The 19,264-nt window shown below is 42.9% G+C and overlaps 1 protein-coding gene across 1 annotated transcript in view; it reads right to left on the bottom strand.

The window, feature by feature from the left end:
- Nucleotides 1–15,670, bottom strand: part of nox5 (NADPH oxidase, EF-hand calcium binding domain 5) — a 114,129-nt gene extending 98,459 nt beyond the window's left edge. The window contains exon 1 of the mRNA XM_069910157.1: nt 14,993–15,670. The gene's annotated coding sequence lies outside the window, so the exon portion shown is untranslated. The remainder of the gene's footprint in view (nt 1–14,992) is intronic.
- Between the last annotated feature and the right edge of the window lie 3,594 nt (nt 15,671–19,264).

Below are 19,264 nucleotides of genomic sequence, written 5' to 3'. Positions count from 1 at the left end.
GATTTCACTGAAGTTAAGAAGACAGGAAATCACAAGATATTGGAGCACATCAGCCCATCTGAGCAGATCCTTCCTCCCAATCAGCCCCACTCCCTGCCTTTCTCCCCGTAACATTTGAAGCCCCGGCTGATCAAATACCTGTCAATCTCTGCCTTAAATACACCCAACGATCTTGCTTCCACAACCATCTATGGCAACAAGTTCCACAAACTCAACCCTCTGACTCGAGAAATGTAATCTCATCTCCATTTTAAATTTTATCCTGAAGTTGTGCCCTCTTGTCTGCGTTCCCAAGGATGCAATACTTATTTCAATCGTTACCAATTCCCTTAACAGAGAAATTCTTCAATGAACCAAAGAGAATAATCAGGAAATTCTTGTGGAAAGGGGGTAAACCGAGGGTAGCGCAAGATAAATTAACAGAGAGGTACAACCAAGGTGGATTGCAGTTACCAAACTTTAAAAATTATGAGAGAGCCGCACAATTAAGGGATTTAACAGAATTTTACCAGACAAGGGAAAAACCAGACTGGACTAAGATAGAACTAGATAAAATAGGGGAGAAGGTACTGGAACATATGCTTTATAAGTGGGAAAAGCTGGTGCAATATAAAAGCTCACCAGTATTGCATCATTTACTTAATATATGGAAGAAGATCCACTTAGAAAGGAAAAAAATGAATTACCAAATACCAAAATTGTTATTGACACAAAACCCATTAACCTCTTTAGAGAATGGAAGAGAAAAGGAATCAAAAGAATAGAAAATTGTTTTTTGGGAAATAATTTGTTAACATTTGAACAGTTGAAGTACAAATATGGAAAAACTCATGGTACAATGTTTACATATCACCAACTGAAAGCTTATTTAAAGGATAAATTGGGAAACAGACTGAGATTACCAGAAGGTATCAGCTTTGAATATGTGATTACAGACACATTGATAATTAATAGATTTATAATGAACATGTACATTAAGCTGCAAGATAAGGAAAAGGATGAAATAAGCTATAAACCAAAACAAAAGTGGGAAAAGGATTTAAACAAAGATTAAAAAAAGCATGGGAAAAGTTATGTTCTGGAACTATGAAGAATACAATAAACACAAGGTTACGCATGATACAGTATAATTGGTTACACAGGGTATGTATCACTCCTCAAATATTAAAAGAATGGAATCTAACATTATCAGATAGATGTTTTTGCTGTAAGAAGGAAATGGGAACAACAGTACATGCAATTTGGGCATGTACGAAAGTGAATACGTTTTGGGAAGATCTAAATCAGATATTAAATAAAATCACAAAAAATAACATACCAAAAAAAAGAGAGGGGGGAGAGAGAGAGAAGGGGGAAGAGAGAGAGAGAGAAGGAGGGAGAGAGAGGAGGGAGAGAGAGAGAGGGGGGGAGAGGGGGGAGGAGAGGAGGGGGGAGAGGAGTAATGAATTAGGCCTCAAATTGGATAAAGCGCAAAAAAAAATTCATTATGATAGCCTTAGCAGTAGGAAAAAAGTGTATAATGGAAAATGGAAGAGAGCCTGAGAATACAGCAATGGTACATGGAAATGAATAAATGTATTCCATTGGAATAAATAACATACAATTAAAAAAATAAAGTCACATTCTTTGAACAAATTTGGGAACCATACATGGAACACAACAGATAGAGCTTGCCTCGGACCTCCACCCCCGTAAAATGATGACAAAATGATTTGATTCAGTGTGTAAAAACAGATGACGCATTTTTCTAGTTTATTTTTCATTGTGTGAAGACATTGTTTTATTGTATTGTACATGTTGAATATATATTGGTTTTGGAGGGGGGTAGGGGGAAAAAGGGAGAAAATGCCTCTGTGTATATTGAATGAGAAACATTTGTATATATTTTGGTTGATATGGTTCACAGTGTGAAAAATAAAAAAATATTTAAAAAGTTGTGCCCTCCTGTCCTGGACTCCCCTGCCACGTTGCTTTGGTAGCCTCGACAAAATATGCAGTATAATCTACTTTAAGAGGACAAATTCTCAAGTCCAATGTTCACAGAGAGCTTGAAATGCAGATGTACACCCTGCTCAGTTTCAGACCTGACCTGAGAACTTCCCAAAGACACAGGTCCCCAATGGGAACCATCAAGCATAACCCTGGCACAATAGCTTGGACTTAGTTCCTGGAAAGTCCTGTCACTTTTTGTTTTCAATATAAATTGTCAGAAAATAGAAAACACCGCCTCAGGAAGAGCCTTCAGTTTATGGACAGGTGGGACCTGCTTCATTGAGGCAGCTGCATCATCTGGCCACCTCATTGAATCCCTAAACTTGGACTCTTTGCACATCATTCCCTCTCAAGGGAGTTGAGGAAAGAAAGACAGGCATCGTTTAAAGACATCCTCATGATGGTATAAGGTATGGAATTCGAACCCACCTCCAAACACCAAGCAGGTGAGTGCACAGAGGGACTTCCAGCCGCCCGCGGCAACTCGCGTCCCTTTGGCTTGGGGGGGGGGCCGCCTCCCCGCGCATGCGCGCTCGGCCGCACCTGAGGCTCGGCGGAGGGCGCGCCAACACCTGAGGATGGCGGGAGGGGACAAGGCTTCGTTCACCTCTCATTTCCCAGCTTGATCTCCAGGTCCGCCCTTGGGAACCTCCTCTCCAATTTAAAGAAATATCTTTTAAGGTCTTATTTTCTCTTTAAAACGTTGAGACCAATTTATTTCTGGAAAAAAACCCCAAGATCACCCATGTCTGCAGGATAAACACCTTGTTGCAAAACTCTGTGATTCTCTCCTCTATCAAAGTCTCTGACCTGATTCCTCCTCCAGGTGGTTTCCCTTTTGTGCGGAATAATTAGACTTAAAGCCAATCTTGCCTGTTCCCTTTGCTTCACCTGTTTGTGGAAAAAAAGAGAGGGGGGGGGAGAGAGAGAGGGGGGGGGAGAGAGAGAGGGGGGGGAGAGAGAGAGGAGGGGGGAGAGAGAGAGGAGGGGGGAGAGAGAGAGGGGGGAGAGAGAGGGGGGAGAGAGAGAGAAGGGGGGAAAAGGAGAGAGAGAGAGAGAGGGTTTGGTATGGATGGTATCTGGGAGAATGTTGAAGGGTTCTCCCCTGAAACCTTGATCATTTTTTCTCCCACTGATGCTGTTTGACTTTTGATTTCCTTAAGCCGGTCATTCTTGTTGCCTGGCCTGCTGAGACTCTCAAGCTTCTCAGATAGTTAAATCCAGTGTGGATAAGGAAAGTAAAAGGACAATGCTGGGTAATTCAGCAGGTCAAACAGTGAACTTTATATAGCAAAGATTAAGACACATAACCAACTACTTGGGTTTGAACCCTTCAGGGTGTGAAAAAATGTAGGCAGGTGCCCAAACAAAATGGTGGGGAGAAAGGTAGGGGGAGGGGCACATCCCCCAAAACAAGAGGTAATAGGTGGGTATGGGAGAGAGGGCACACCACCAAGCAGGGGAAGGAGGGTGGCTCTGTGAATGGAAGGAAAGGGCTGGAGAGCTGGTGGAAAGAATATGAAGGAAAAGAGGAGAGGGAAAACAGAACATGTAAGCAGAAACAGGAGAAGTTGATGTCAATACTATCTGGTTGGAGAGAGCCCAGATGTAAAATCAGGTATTGCTCCTCCAATATATGGGTGGTCTTGGTGGGTCAGTACATGAGGCCATGGATAGACATTGGATTGGGGTGTGGATTTGAAGTGGTTGTCCACTGGGAGATCCCAGTCATTATGTGGACTGAACAAAGGTGCTCAGTGAAGTGATCTCCCAGTTTCTCCGATGTAGAGGAGGCCACGAAGGGCACTGGATGCTGTAACTAACTCCAACTGTAAGAGTTGCTTCACTTGAAAAGATTGCTTGGGGCCCTGAATGGTAGTGAGAGAAGAGGTTTGGTGCCAAGGGAGCAATGAAGTATTGGGATTGGTTTTGGGAGATTTGAAATATCCTGCTGTTCCTTTTACATTATGGTTACCAGCATGCAATGCCCTCACTTTTACCAAAATGTTCACCTTTTTGTAGTGAAACTTTGTGAAACGTGATGTGTAAGTTGTATCAGAAGTGATTTGAGTACGATCCCATCACTGAATTCTTTGTCTGAATTAACTTTCTTCATGCCGTAATTTATAAACTATAATGTTCTTCAACCATGTGTGATACTAAATATTTAAAATGCACCAAGTGCTTTGTGGTGATTAGAGTTGGTGATCATCCTGACCACTGGAGTGCATCAGAGAGAGAATGACCCACCTCAGGTCAGATGCACAAAATAGATATATCCCATGAGGTCGTGAGTTGATAATACAAAAAGGCCCAAGTATCTTTATCTCAATAGAAGAAACATCACACACTTAACACAATTGTGACTCGAAGGTTGGAGGAGTTGTGGATGGAGCTGAAGGTTGTTGAAGGTTACAAGAGGACAGAGACAGGATGCAAAGTTTAGCAGAAAAGTGGAAGATGGATTTTGGAACGACAAATCAGAAGGCTGAGTACAGGGTTAACGGCAGGTTACTTAAGAGTGTGGATGAACAGAGGGACCTTGAGGTCACTACACAGGTTGATAGGATAAGCTGATGGGTTGCTGGGATTCATTAATAAGGGAATTGAATTTGGGAGTAGAGAGGTCATGTTGCAACTCAACAAAACTTTGGTAAGACCACACTTGAAATATTGTGTTCAGTTCTGGTCACTTCATTCTAGGAAGGATGTGGAAGCTATGGAGAGGATGTTGCCTCGGTTGGGAAACAAGTTTTTTGAGGCAAGGTCAGCAAAGTTGAAACTTTTCTCTTTGGAGTGTAGAAGGATGAGAGGAGACTTGATAGAGGCCTACAAGATTATGAGAGGCATAGATAGGGTGGACAGGCAGCACCATTTTCCTAGAGCAGGATCAGCAAACACCAGAGGACATGTGTACAAAGTGAAGGGAGGGAAGTTTAAGGGAGACATCTTTTTGTTTTTACACAGAGTTGTGGCTCCCTGGAATGCCTTTCTGGGATTGGTGGCTCCCTGGAATGCCTTGCTGGGATTGGTGGCTCCCTGGAATGCCTTGCTGGGATTGGTGGCTCCCTGGAATGCCTTGCTGGGATTGGCGGTGGCGGCTGAAACATTGGGGGCATTTAAGAGACTCTTAGTCAGACACATGGATGAAAGAAAATTAGAGGGTTATGGGGTAGGGAGGGTTTTGTACTTTTTTTAGGAAGGGATATATGAGTCGGCACGACTCATTATTCTATGTTCTATGTTAATTAGCTTAATGGTATTTAAATTGACATCAAATTGCAGCAGAGCTTTGAGGGACATTGATGGAAGTTTGAAGTGTTTTCTAAAGTTGCTGTTCAGATTGAATAAAGTCTACCTATCATCTTGGCCAACGATAGGCAGATTCAAGAGTCCCTGACAACAACACTCTTTGGGTATGGGGTTGCTTTAGCGTTTTTTGCATCTACACATCATGATTGAAGGTAGGCCCTCTATTCACTTAGTTTCAAAGAGCTGAATTATTTTCATGTTGACCCACATTGAAGGCTGCAATGTGTTGCATTCTGTGAGGCCTATTGGTACATTTGAGGTTGAATTTAACAGTTAAAATTTCCATTTTTAATGAAGGGTCCAAAACTTGTTGATTCTCTTTTCACCGATGGATGTTTCCAACATTTCAGATTAATTTGAGATAGAATTTGCATTCTATATGATGGATCTCGGCAAATGCAATAAATACCTTTTTATTAATGTATTCTTTGAAATTACTCACTCCTGTATTCTGATTAAGAAGCTTAATGTTTAAAGGCTATTTATTAAATAATTTTTCGTTTTATGTGCAACTTAATTCAATTTTTATTTATTTTAATTTTTTTAAACATTTATGTTTCTCTGACTTTGTTTGCTGGTTGCTTGGGGCTTCTGAATACCAGGGGTTTTACTGTACTTGTTTATAGATTTTCATTAGATTCTTTGAGTGGATTTTTTAATCATGAGAATAGGTTTGTTGATTGAACATTAGCATGGAGACATTGTTTAATGTTTGCCAGACAAGTTGGGGCAGTCTGGAGGCAAGAGGGCAAATTTTATAAACATATATTCCCAGCACGGTACATTTCCAAGGAAGACAGCATGTTACTCCTGTAACTTGCCATTTATTTATTGAATAGGCTGAGATATGAAAAGAATGTTAGTACTATCATGTATTCTATAAATGGGAATAATATTATTTCTATCTGTTGCAGATTTAGAGAACTGATTTACCAGCTTCATTGGTTGGGAATGGTTAGTGATTCTGCTGTACACAAGCCTCTTGTGTACTTAGTGCCATTTGTGTGATATTTGAAGGTTTGTTGATTTTTGTCCATCTCTGTTTAAATTGCATGACTTGATGAGGAAATCAAAAGATTTTGGAAAGTATAAAGATTATTAGAAAATACTTGGGTGGGGGGGGGAAATGAACATTCAAGAACTTGGGCATTAATGACCAGATCTGAGATGTATGTCACTTGACAGAAGATGGGGGAAATGAAATGTGTGTCGGGAGTGTTGAGAAATGGAAATTTGGACTGTATTGAATCTGAGAAGGCTGCCGATATTAAGTAAGTGAAAGATTTAAAACACCGCAAATATTTAACAAATAACTTTCATGCTTCAGGTACCCTTTTAACAACTGAGTGCACAGAGCATTGTTAACGAACCTCCATTATTTCCACATCATGCTTTTCATTCCAGTATCCGGCAATCTGCAACTTTTGAATTAAAAATTTGCTAAATATATTTTAAAAATTCAATTTAGTTTTAATTCTTGGAAGCATGTACATTTGAACTCAGACTGGAACTATAGACTCAGGTCACTGGCCTCAACAGTTGACCAGCATTTTCATCGAGCATTGAGATGATATGTTTTTGTAACTGGCTGTTAGCCTACAGTGAAAAGGAAACCAGCACATACATATTCAGCCCTGTAATTTTATGCTCCCTGTTGTGTGTTGTTGTATTGGGAAGTCACTAAGTTTGTGAACTGTGTTTCTGTGACTGAACTAGTTGCTGTAAAAAGGAGAGTTTTTAATTCTCATTCGTATGTCATTTTTTTTTTTCTTTCTTTGATGCCAAATCTCAAGGAAATGTAGCAACCTAAATCATGATTTAAAAGGTGCCCAAACTAACATTCATCTCTCAGTTAGCACTTCGGAACACAAATGATTTTGTCAAATGTGCCTCAGCTGTTTGTGTGACATTTGCTGCAAGCAAATTAGCTATAATCTCTCTTCACAGCACCCACAAAATAAATAATTAATTGGCTCTTAGCTCTTAAAATCTTTTGTTCCTTCTGAGGTTGTGAAAGGTTCTCTATAATGCAAATGTGACAGTACCTTCTAGTACAGTATTTTTTACCAATTGGTCTTGTTTAGACTATCTAAGACAGTACTTGAAAAACTTTCACATGTCTTTGCATATCTGGATTTTCAGTCAGGGTGGGTGGTTGGGGAAAGTCACAGAATCTTAATCAGAAACAAGAGTGATGAATGGCATTGTCTAGGGGGGCCTGGGGCAAATCTTAGAACCTCAATTGAGATCATCCACTGCGGACATGGATTCATTTCTAAACTTTGTTCCAAATCAAACATGTGAATATTTGTCAAAACTGTGGAACTCCCTGCAGTATATTTTCACAATATAGACTGTGGGAGTTCATCACTGCCATCTCAAGGCCAGTGAAGAAGGAGCAACCAATGCTAAATTTGTCAGTGGTACCTACTTCCGATTATTAACTTGATTCAAAAATAGCAGTGCATTCCAAGCATGTGTGAGCAGTATGAAATATCATGGAGGAATATCTTGGTTTACCTTTGACTTGTGTATCCTTAAATTTCAGCTTTTGGATTTGAGTGGATAGCTCATCTTAATTGCAGAGAGTAATGTGATAAGTACATATTTTCATACTGGATCACTCTGCATTGTTCAGGATTACAATTTATTTTCCTGTGGTCTGTGAACAATCCGAGCAATTTCTTCAACATAATTGAAGGTTTATTAGTTAAAACATCAGTAAGATAGCTCTAGTACCTCGGTATCATAATCCTCAAGAAATCAAAAAAACTAATGTACCAACCAGCAAATGATAGACTCCATGAAAATGGTAAAGAGCATTTTATGATACAATACAAACCATTAAAATAAAAAGCCATTTCACCAATAGTCTTCAAATGCATACACTGCCCTCCATAATGTTTCAGACAAAGACACTTTCCTTTATTGGCCCCCGTGCTCAGTTTTAAAATTTGTGATTGACATGTGATTAAAGTGCACATTCCAGATTTTATTTAAGGCTATTTGTATACATTTTGGTTTGACCATGAAGAAAGAACAGCCCTTACCCCTCATTTCAGGGCACCATGATATTAATATAGTATATTGAAGTAGTAATATTTAGTACTTGGTTGCATAAAATGACTGCTTGAAGTCTGTGATTCATAGACATCACCAAGTGCTGTGTATCTTCTCTATTCATGTTCTGCCAGACCTCTACTGCTGCATTCTTCAGCTCCTGCTTGTTTCGGGGGCTTGTTCCCTTTTCTCTTCAGCATATGGAAGGCATGCTCAATTGGATTTAGACTGGGTGACAGACTTGGCCAACCTAGAAATTTTAGCTTTAGTTTTTAGCTTTGAAAAACTCCTTTGTTGCTTCAGCAACATGCCTTGCTGTCCAATGAATTAGGGTTAGGGTTGAGCAGATAAGAGGTTTCTAGACAGCTCAGAATTCATTTTGCTACTGCCATAAGCAGTTATGTCATCAAGAAGAGTGCGTCCAGTGCCTGTGGCAGCCATGTATGCCCAGGCCATAATACCCCCACCATCATGTCTCACAGATGAGGTGGTATGCTTTGGACCTTGGCAGTTTCTTTACACCTCCACACTTTGCTCTTGCCATCACTCTAATACAGGTTGGTCTTGGTCAGAAAAATGTTTTAAATACTTCTTGGCAAACTGTAATCTAGCCATCCAGTCTCTGTGGCTAACTAGTGGTTTGCATCTTGCGGTGTGGCCTCTATATTTCTGTTCATGAAGTCTTCTGTGGACATTAGTCATTGACACATTCATTACCTGCCTCCTGCACAGTGTTTCTGATCTGTCAGACAGGCATTTCATTATGATGAGATTTCTTCCATCAACAGCAGTGGAGGTTTTCCTTGGTCTGCAAATCCCTCTGTGATACTGAGCTCACCAGTACGCTCTTTCTTCCTAATGATGTTCCAAACTGTTTTTGGTAATCCTAGGGCTTGGCCGATATCTCTTATTGTTTTATTCTTGTTTTGCAGCCTCATAATGGCTTCTTTGACTTTGACTGGCACCACACTGGCCCTCACGTTGAAAAACGGCAACTACAGACTCCAAAGGTGATCCAAGCTCTCTTATACCTGTACCAGTGAAGCAAGTAAACCTACCTGAGTACTCTCAAACACCAGTGAAGCCAAAAGTCCAAAATTTTATGGTGCCCTGAAACGGGGGAACTATTTATTAAAAAAATGCTGTAATTTCTACATGGTCAAAACAAAATGTATATAAATAAATTTTAGTAAAACCTGGAATGTGCACTTTAATTACATGCAAGTTGTTTGATTACAAATTTAAAACTGTGGAGCACAGGGGCAAATAAAGGAAAAGTGTCTTAGTCCTAAATATTATAGAGGGTGCTACACATGGTGCACTGTATGTCTTTTCTCCATTTATTAATCCTGTAAGAAGTGAATTCAAGTTCCCAGCACAGAGCTGTGCCCTTGGAGAATCCACAGTAAAAGTGATAAATTTCAATTACTCTAACATGCTATTTGTTGGAGAGGAGCCTGAGGATTGAATGACTTTTACCGTTGTATCATTGTTTAAAAAGGGAAGAAAGGATAAACCAAGTAATTATGGGCCTGAAAGTTTACTTCAATGCTGGGGAAGTTATTGAAAACAGAATTCATTTTCATTTAGATTCAAAGAAATAATTAAGGAGACTCACAATGTGAAGGAAAAGTTGTGCCCAGTGAATTAAATTGAATTTCTTTGAGAGAGAGAGAGATTTGTTGTTCGATGGACCCCCTTCAACTGATTCCTTGTAACCAGCCATTTCAGTGTCTTGCCGAAGAAACTTGCCCCATCAGGGTTTTCCAGATGATAACCTCTTTCTTTCAGGTCACCACAGAGTTCCTTTTTGTTTCTCTTATTTCAAGTGAAACATTAGGCAGCCTGTCCTCTCCTCTTGTATGAACCACAAGGGCTTTGACCAGGCTGAACTAAACAGTCAAAACCCATCTTCCAAATGGGGTTTTTCCACAAACCTGCCAGCTTGTCCCAGTTGCTGCTGCTGTCTGTAAAACTGCAGATCTGATCTCTCTTTTTCTCTCTCTCTCTATCTCTCTGAGAAAAAGCATGTTTTACTCTCTCTGCTTGCAAAACCACATGACCCTCCTAAGAACAGCAAGTTCTATTCCAGACAGCGGCTCTGACGAGCTCTCCAAGAGCCTTTTTGTAAACAACAATCCATTAGTGAAGTCTCTTGGGTACTCTCCAAAGCGTTTGCAAAGGCTCTTGGAGCCAGACTGTCTAGCATGAGCAGAGTTCCAGTATTTCAAGTAAGATCTGTTTTAAAGTGTTTGTATGTGACCTACTCTAACAAACCTGTCCCAATTTATTTCCCAAAAACCTATCTATAATCCATCACAGTTGGAGTCGAATAAAAACACAGTAATACTGGAGGAACTCACTAGGTCTCACAGTGTCCGTAGGAGGTAAAGATATCTAACCGACATTTGGGGCCTGAGCGCTTCATCAAGAGTCTAAATTGATTCAGTGGTAGGAAGCAAAGTGTAATGGTTGTTTTATGTTCTAGTAATTGGATGACTATTTGCAAGCGACTTCAACATGAAGGATTTCAGCCTGAAATATTGATTACCTTCCATGAGTGCTGCCTGACCTGCTGAGTTCCTTCTGCATTGTGTTTTGTTTCCATCATTTGTGCTCTTTCTTGTTTGCAGATGGTTTCCACAGTTGGAGTTGGATCTGTGACTTTTCAAGGTAGAAACATCATCAGATGTTTCCAAATGAGGTTATCATTTGTAGTTGTATGGGAAGACGAATGAGAAGAAGATTGGAAGAAGATGGAAGTGTGAATTGGAGCATCATGGGGGGAACTGGAGGGTTGGAAATGATGAAGAAGGGTGAGCTGGCTTGGAATTCACACTGAGAATGGCAGAGAAACTTTTGAAAGCTTTTGGGGTGGAAAACTAGGATAAGGGAAATGGTATCCTAGCCTCAGAGGTGTATAAATCTTGGGCAAAATGGACAATGCTGAGTATTCTGAATTATACTTTTTGTAGCAAATTTCCAGATGTATGCAATGTTTGTTTTTCTATTAAAGTTTTGCATGAGTTTAAGTCCAGATTTGTAATGGACAGGGTGGGCTCTCCATTTGGCTGTGCAATTTAACACTTCATTTGTTTAAGATTTCTTTGATTTGTTGTCTTGCGATAGTTTGGCATCCAGCCACAAGTTCATTTTTGTTTTCAGTTTGTAGGACTGCACAAATCTGCCATTGATCTGGCCAGAGTTATTTTGTCTAGTTAACCCTATTTCTACAACTTGTCCATTTGGATTCATTGGAACAATGTGAGCATATTTCGTTGGGATGGATCAAACTGAGTCATAGTTATATAACAATATAACCATTGACAGCACAGAAACAGGCCAGTTTGGCCCTACTAGTCCTTGCCGAACATCATCTCCATCCTTTCCAGCTTAATGACATATTAGCTGGGTGAGCAGAACGGTACACAATACACTGTACAATCTCGTCAACATCTCTAATATTTCCTGTCACAATCTATTCATCACTTCCCACATTAATGCCTTTCTCTCTCGCCTCGTCTTTCTCACATCTTCCCAACTTTCATCCCTGATCCCTTTATTTGACTTGCCTGACCCACGAGGGCCTTGGTCCCAGTGCTGCTAGGGTCTAACTTGTTGCAACATACAGCACCCACATTTTCCATTACTGGTGGCAGCTCCAGCCCAGACGGGAACCATTTCTACCACACCAGTCATTGAGCTACTCATTCATTTATCTAATTTTAATTTAGACATACAGCCACGAGCCCGTGCCACCTAATTTACACCCCATTCATTTGTACCCCGGTGTGCTGTATATCCTGTGCCAATTTGCACATGACTCATGTAATAATCTAGAAAACATTACCTTTGAGGTTTTGCTTCATAATTTGGTGCTTAACTCCCTCTATTAAACTTGCAGAACTTCCTTTTATCTTGTGTGTCTCATTCAGATCTACAGCTACCACAACTGGATCCTCCACCTTTTGCTTTAAGTTTTGCAGCCCAGAGCACGTGTCCAGAACCTTGTTAGGAGGAAGGTGACATAACCACTGGATCCTTGCTCTTTACTGGTAGAGCTGTTACCTCAGAGCTGGTTCAATCCAAACATTAGGTGCAGTCTGTGAGGAGTTGGCACCTTCTTCTTGAGACCATGTGGGTTTCTTCCTGATGTTCCATTTTGCCAAAAATGTGCAGGTTGATCTGTTAATTGGGCCACTGTAGATTATCCCAAGTGGAGATGAGTGGTCGAATCCAGGAGAGTTGAGGAGAATGTGGGAAGATTAAGTTGGATATGTGTAAATGGGTGCCTAATGATTGGTGCAGACTGTAGACTGAAGGGCTTGTTTTCATGTTGTGCATTTCTATCACTCTCTATGAGAAGGTTTTGTTCTTTAAGCTTAAACTTCACTGGAAAAGAGGCAGAGGTCAAAATGGAAGTCGGATGACAATTAAAGTAATAAAAGCCACAGGAAGCCTGGGACCACAATTACAGACTTCCATCAGCCAATCTCTATTTGTTTTCCCTGATGTGGAGATAATAATATGGACATCTATGTCGTTGGTACCTTTGGTATTCTTATATAAGATGTTCCAGTAAATAATTGTGTCACCTGGAAGGAATATTTGGGACTCCAAGCAGTGGAAATGCAGGAGGCAAAGAATGCAAAGCATCATCCCCCGTAGTTGCATGGGAAAGTGTATTGGGAGTGGATATTGGTGGTCATGGAAGAGAGGACCAGAACATTCTGGAGGGAATAGCACATATTAACCACGAGAATCTTGCATTGCAACCTTCAACCATACTTACCTCCAACATCTTGAGAAGCTCAGGTCAAACTGTCCTTTATGTAGCAAAGGCAAAGATACCTAACGGACGTTTAGGGCATAAGCCCTTCATCAAAGTATCGCCTTTGCTACTTAAAGGACACTGACCTTCTGAACTTCTCCAGCATTTTGTGTTTTTACTTCAACCATAGTGTGTACAGAATTTTGTGATTTACTTCTAACATCTTGAGTTCCTTGTCTGCTTTGGGAGGGGCTAAGGGGTAGGAGGAGGAAAGGGGAGAGGGACAGAGACCTGCTCCAACTTCTGTCGCAAACCTTAATTCTGCTATCTTGTTATGCCAGAAACTGGGCAGCTTATCTTTAGTGAGAGCCTGAGCTATCCATCCCCTGGTCTCTTGTTTTTTTTTTTGCATTGAAAACGATGAAAGCTCTCTCGAAATTCTGTAACCGAATCATTCCACCTCCCGTTTTGCTTTCAAGATACCTCTCTAAAATCTTCATCCTTGACAAACCTTTGGTGATCGGCCTCAATTTCTAGGCGCGTTTCTCAAATCCTCTTCAGTGCCTTGATCCCACAAAGATTTATCTCCCTCCACTTCTGGTCTCTGGGCGAGAACACCGCAGACTTGTAGAGGCAAAGTTTTCCAAGCGCTGAATTGTCAGGGTCACCGACGAATCCAATCCTATTGAGCTTTTTTGGCTCGTGGTTTGCACATAGACCAAGATGCTGAATAAAGCAAGATAGAAAGCCGTCCAACATTTGGATTTGCCACTGAGCGCAAGAGGTTCCATGCCCCATCTTCTAATGATTGATGCTATTTCCCCCCAGTTAGTTTGTTATCCAGTTCACAAAATTGAGTTTGATCAGGAGATGCTTGCTTCAAACCATATTTTAAAATGAGCAAATCTCCTTTTAAATATCTGCCAAGCCAGGGAGGGGATCGGCTTGAAAGCTCTTTCATGATTTCTCTCTTGTTTTATTCTCTGCCAACTCAGCTCAATAGGATTGGATTCAGTGTCTGAACACCAGAAAATCAAGGCATCTATTGCATTTTGGAAGGAAACCAAATCTTGTTCCAGGAAAGAGGAATTGAGTCTGAAAAGAATAAGCGACTGATCCCAAATGCACCGTCGCCCGATGGAGCACAGGGGCGGTCAATGGCTGCGAGAGGGGAGGGAGGGGGAGTCCTGCGACTGTCCAGCCCGTTGAAAGGCTCGCTTCAGCCCGCTCGCTTGGTGCCTCAACCCCCCCCCCCCCCTCCCGCCCAGGCCCATTGCAGCGGTCGCGAAAGCCTGACGACGCTCTCATTCGCGAATTGGGCGCTTTGGTCCCTGCTCTTCTGCAAAGACGCCAATGCACGTTTGCCAAGACAGCCATGCCGCGTTGCCGCAGACTTCCCGACTGTTGCGCACTTGCTCCTGCTCCACCACTCTGGGGGCTCCAGCGCGGCAACGGAGCTGGGCTGAGAGCGCCCATGAGCCGGAGGTCAACCCACTTGATGGATTTCCTAAATTGCATTAAGTTCTCCAAAGTTAGCGTGGCGAAATTCGCTATTTTATGCCTTTTAGGGTTGCGAACAAGATGGTTCCTGGGCGGGCCACGTGACCCGCGCTCTCCCTCTTGCATTCCCTTTGTGGCCGCCAGATTCGTCCCCCCCCCCCCCCCCCCCCCGCTTCACCTTGTCCCGCCTTTTCCCTCTCCGCCCCCCGCTGCCGATCTTGGACTCTCTTGCCTGACTGGAGGCTCCGCGCGTCCATCAGAGCGGCTCCTCTCGCATTGATCGGTGGGCACGTCAATCCGATTCATGCCCCCCCCCCCCCCCCCCCCCCGAAAGCTCAGAAATTGCGCGTGACGCACCTTAAAATTGAATGCACTTCATTGGGACAATCGTTGCCCCCAAAATGTCCAGGTGGGGGGTTCAATGAAAGTGGCATTTTTCAAAGCACGTTCAGGTCATGGGTGCTGGAGAAGGAGCCATAGTGACCTTCCATTTTGTAATGTTGTGCATTTGGCGACTTGTGATGTTTGACTCTTCCAGATTTTTAAGGGAAACTCGACAAGCCAAAGCCACGTGGTTGCATTGGCCCCCCCCCCCCCCTCCTCTGTAAACTGGGGCAGGGAAAAAGGTGTGTTTCAAGGACGGGAAGCCCTGGAAACAAGTTGCAACACTGGTGGACTTCGGATAAACTTGATCGAGTCGGGTGTATTGGTTCCGTTTAAAAAAAACCTTCCACTTAATCGACTTTGGGTTAAATCAAGTCTCCCTCTTGACACCCATACGCCATTTGCTACCGTGCCTCTTCTCCGGCTGCGAGCGGGCTCTTTAATGCACTTCAGAAAGCCAGTCTGCAACCCAGCTTAATGCTCTTCAGATGACACCCTCCCCCACGGCTTCACCTATTTTATCATTGGTCGAAGCCGCGCTGCCTTTGGATCCCATTGGTCGACGGGCATGGCCGTCAAGCGCGCTCAATCCCACCCACCCCTTGGAGTGGGTGATCAAGTTGGGTTGGCTGGACGGTGTAGTGGCGTCAGCTTGTATTGCAAGCAGATCTCTCCCTGTGTGAAACAGCATTTGGTCACCAGCGTTTGTCTTCATATTGTAAATCAGCCTTGGTGGCAAAGATGGATATGAAGAAAAGAATTCATTTAGAACTACGGAATAGGACGCCTTCAGATGTAAGATTGCTTCTTTTAAGAACAACTTCGAGATTTCTTTAAATTGTTTTCTGGAGCGAAAAAGAGTTGATGATGGGGGGTGTGTGTGGGGGGGGGGGGGGGGGGGTCGTTCCCGTTCATAAATGTCTTTCATCTGCCTTCCAAAGAAATTTCGTGCAAGTGTGTGTAGCATTTCATCTTGGCCTGGATCTATTATTTTGTTCCATGTAATGAGTAACCAGTAAGGTTTGTGAATCCCAGTGAGGCTGACTGGATTGGATGAAATGCACCCGAGTTTTGCAAGAGTAGATAGGAAGCGGATTACTTAATATTCCTGAAGCTTCGCAAACTTTTCTCCATTTTTTTGGACAGGGGAAGACTTGAAGTTCGTTAAATGTGTCAAAGAAACTTCAGATCGAGTGGGATATTCCTATCGGAGATCAAATAAGGGAGAATAGGGAGCCATATTTGCAAATTCATAGCCATGAACGCGCCCATTCTCGCCTCTTTTTTGGGAGGGCTATTAAAAAATACTCCAAGAATGAACACCAGTCCAAGGGCAACGAGGTGGATGTTCAATCTCTCAATGAATCGGGGAGATTTGGTTTCAGTTTCTGCTTCTTTTTAACTTTGGGAATCTTTAGAATGAGCTAAAGACCTGGTGGTGGGACAAAAATAGTCGCTGTTTGACATGAATCTGCATTACGCGCGCATGAGTGTGGATGTATCGTTTTTGTAAATGTTTCAATTCCACGAGCTGAAGCGTGCAAGTTTCGCCCTTCGCAATGTGATAAACTCGCGTCGTCTCCCACTGTGACCAAACTTATTTTTTTCATCCTGATTTCAAACATGTTTTGTTAAGATTGGGAGAGGACTGTACGTGATCATGGTCAAGAAATGGAACTGGGAGGAGGGAGAGTGGAATTAAATGGAACTGGGAGGAGTGGAATTATTTTTCATTAACGTGGATTCTTCAGATGTTTGGTTGCGGATATCTTGAGGTTTCCAATAGGAGGGAGGAAGCAGAATAGATGTCCGTTTCCTCGATTGATGGCTTTGAAAGTTTGGTAGTCGCCGAGAAAGGGGAGGGAGATTTTATTACAGGACTTGAGTTTATTTTACTGTCCGGAATTTGGAGCAAAGGCGGAGATGAACGCAAATGCTTTTTGTTGGGGGGGGGGGGGGGTTGTTGCATCGACCCGGGGCAGAGCATTATTTGAGAAATTGGGGCCAACTTTCGAACTTTGTGGCAGGATCCAGCAGAAGTAGGACGGCCGCCATTTTACCGTGGGCTTGGAAACAGAAACGAAGGGTATAAATACCACGCGCCTGGAGGGTCTGTTCCGAAGTCGCCGCGGCGGAGGTCCTGTTCCGAGTGGCGTGGAAACCCCTTTGGTGACGGGGCAGCCTGAGGAGGGAGGGGGGGGGGGGGGACGAGAGATCGGTGGAGGGGTAGGAATGGCAAGGGCGAAAATACAGGAGGGTTACGTCATTGGGAAAAATGGAACCAATCAGCGATTTTTCCACCGCGAAGGTTTTTGCATTTGGGCAGAAAATTAGAATCGACTCTTCGGTCGAGCAGGAGGTTTTGGTCATTTTGCCGGAGAAACGCAGGTTGGGAAGGTGTGGAAAGGAGAGGTGGCCCCGGGACGCTGCGGGAGGGGGAGGGGGCGGAGAGGAGGGTCAAGAGAAAGGCTTCTACAGAAAAATAAGACGGAGAAACCGGCTCTGGGCTGGAAAGTTCTTCTCCCCGGGTTGCCATTTTGTCGCCGATGGAAGACGATGTAGCGGTTTGTACGGCTCGAGTGTTGCCATTTGGAACCCGCCAGGGATTCCATCGAACTCTGCAACTTCGCACTGGCAACATTGGCGTTCTCCCGGGGGGTCACCCGGGTCCATCCGTCCGTCCCTCCCTCCCTCCGCGCTGCACGACTCGCGATCGCCTCTTACATAAGCCGGGTTTTGCGGGCGTGCTCCGGTCTTCTTTTTTTCCGCCATGCCCAATGCAAATTCGGTCGGGAATAATTGGGAGCCCGTGGTTAAATATCTGGGCGAATTCTTTCCACAAACAAACGTGAACCTTGCGGTTCATTGCACAAAGGTCCCCGAGAAGAACTTCTCCCCATTGCTGCTTCCTTCCAGTTCCAAGTTTTAAACTTCTGGGTGAATTCCGATGGACTGTTTATGCTTCCGATTTCGAGTGAGATCACGACATGCGTTTGTTCTGTAGGAGTTAGAAAGCCTATAATTTGACTTTCTTACCATCAGAGTGTTTTAAATGTATCGTTTTTGTGGCGAGTCTGACATGTTTGGTGATTTTAAAAGAAAACATGACCGGTAGGGTGGTTTGGTTGGTGGTTCCCCTTTGTGCAATCAATGGGGATCTTTCGTGTTCCATACGACAGGGACACAAGTGTTCAAGGGGTTTTGCTTGCCTTTTGGTCATCTTCACTTGAAGATGAGGTGCAGATTTTAAAAAAAAAAAAATCACATCAGCCAACCTCTTGAGTTTGAGTTGTGGGAAAGTAATTTGTGATTTGGAATGCAGAAGGTTGAGGAAAGGCCTCCCCACATGGTGCTGGGACATATTGCTCAAGTTGAGTTGTGACTTAAAGCATATTCTTAAAGATTTGTGTTGCAGGGGGTGCGTGGAGCTTGCATTGAACACGCTTGATCAATTTATCACAACCAGATTCAATGTAGTTAGTAACAGCGGGAAGAGATGGAAATTAGTAGAATGGACAGCAACTTTAATTTAAAATTTGGTTTAGACGATGGAAGATTTCTGTATAAACTGCCCTGTTCACACTTGTTATCTCAAAGTAGTTTACAATGGAGGAATACATTGACCTAGACATTTGTTTTTGTGAAATTGGATAGAATATTGTGTTCCGTTGTGGTCCCCTCATTATAGGGCGCAGAGGGGATTGACCAGGATGTGGCCTGGATTGGAAAATGAGTCCTTGGAGGCAAAGTTAGCAGAGCTGGGCTTTTTGGAGAACAGAAGGATGAGAGGGGACCTTTGACAGATACAAAGAGTCCTAGATAAGGTGGACAGCTGGTGGGTTTTTCCCTCAGGGTGGGACTAGTAAACACCATGGGACATCTTGACAAAGTGATGGGAGGAAAATTGAGGGGAGACAGGAGGAGGTTTTTCAAGAGTTGGATGCCTGGAATACAGGGGTGGTGGAGGCTGAAACAGAAGGAGGACTTGAGAGATTCTTAGGCGCATGGATGAAAGAAAAATAGAGGTTTAGATGTAGGAAGGGTTTGTACTTTTTTTGGTAGGAATCTATAGGTCACCACAACATCAAGGGCTAAAGGGCCTGTTCTGTAATGTTCTATGTAAACCTGTATTTATTGTCCTGCACAGCCTGGAACTTCTAGATTTTCTCCATATTGGCACTGTAGAATGTTTGGTTCCAGGATTGTGACCAATGTATATGAAGGAATGCAGTTATGTTACACCTC

The sequence above is a fragment of the Narcine bancroftii genome, chromosome 14 (assembly GCF_036971445.1).
Source record: "Narcine bancroftii isolate sNarBan1 chromosome 14, sNarBan1.hap1, whole genome shotgun sequence".
Classification (NCBI taxonomy): domain Eukaryota; kingdom Metazoa; phylum Chordata; class Chondrichthyes; order Torpediniformes; family Narcinidae; genus Narcine; species Narcine bancroftii.
Note: the sequence above shows the minus strand (reverse complement) of the source record. Positions and strands in the feature narration are given on the sequence as shown.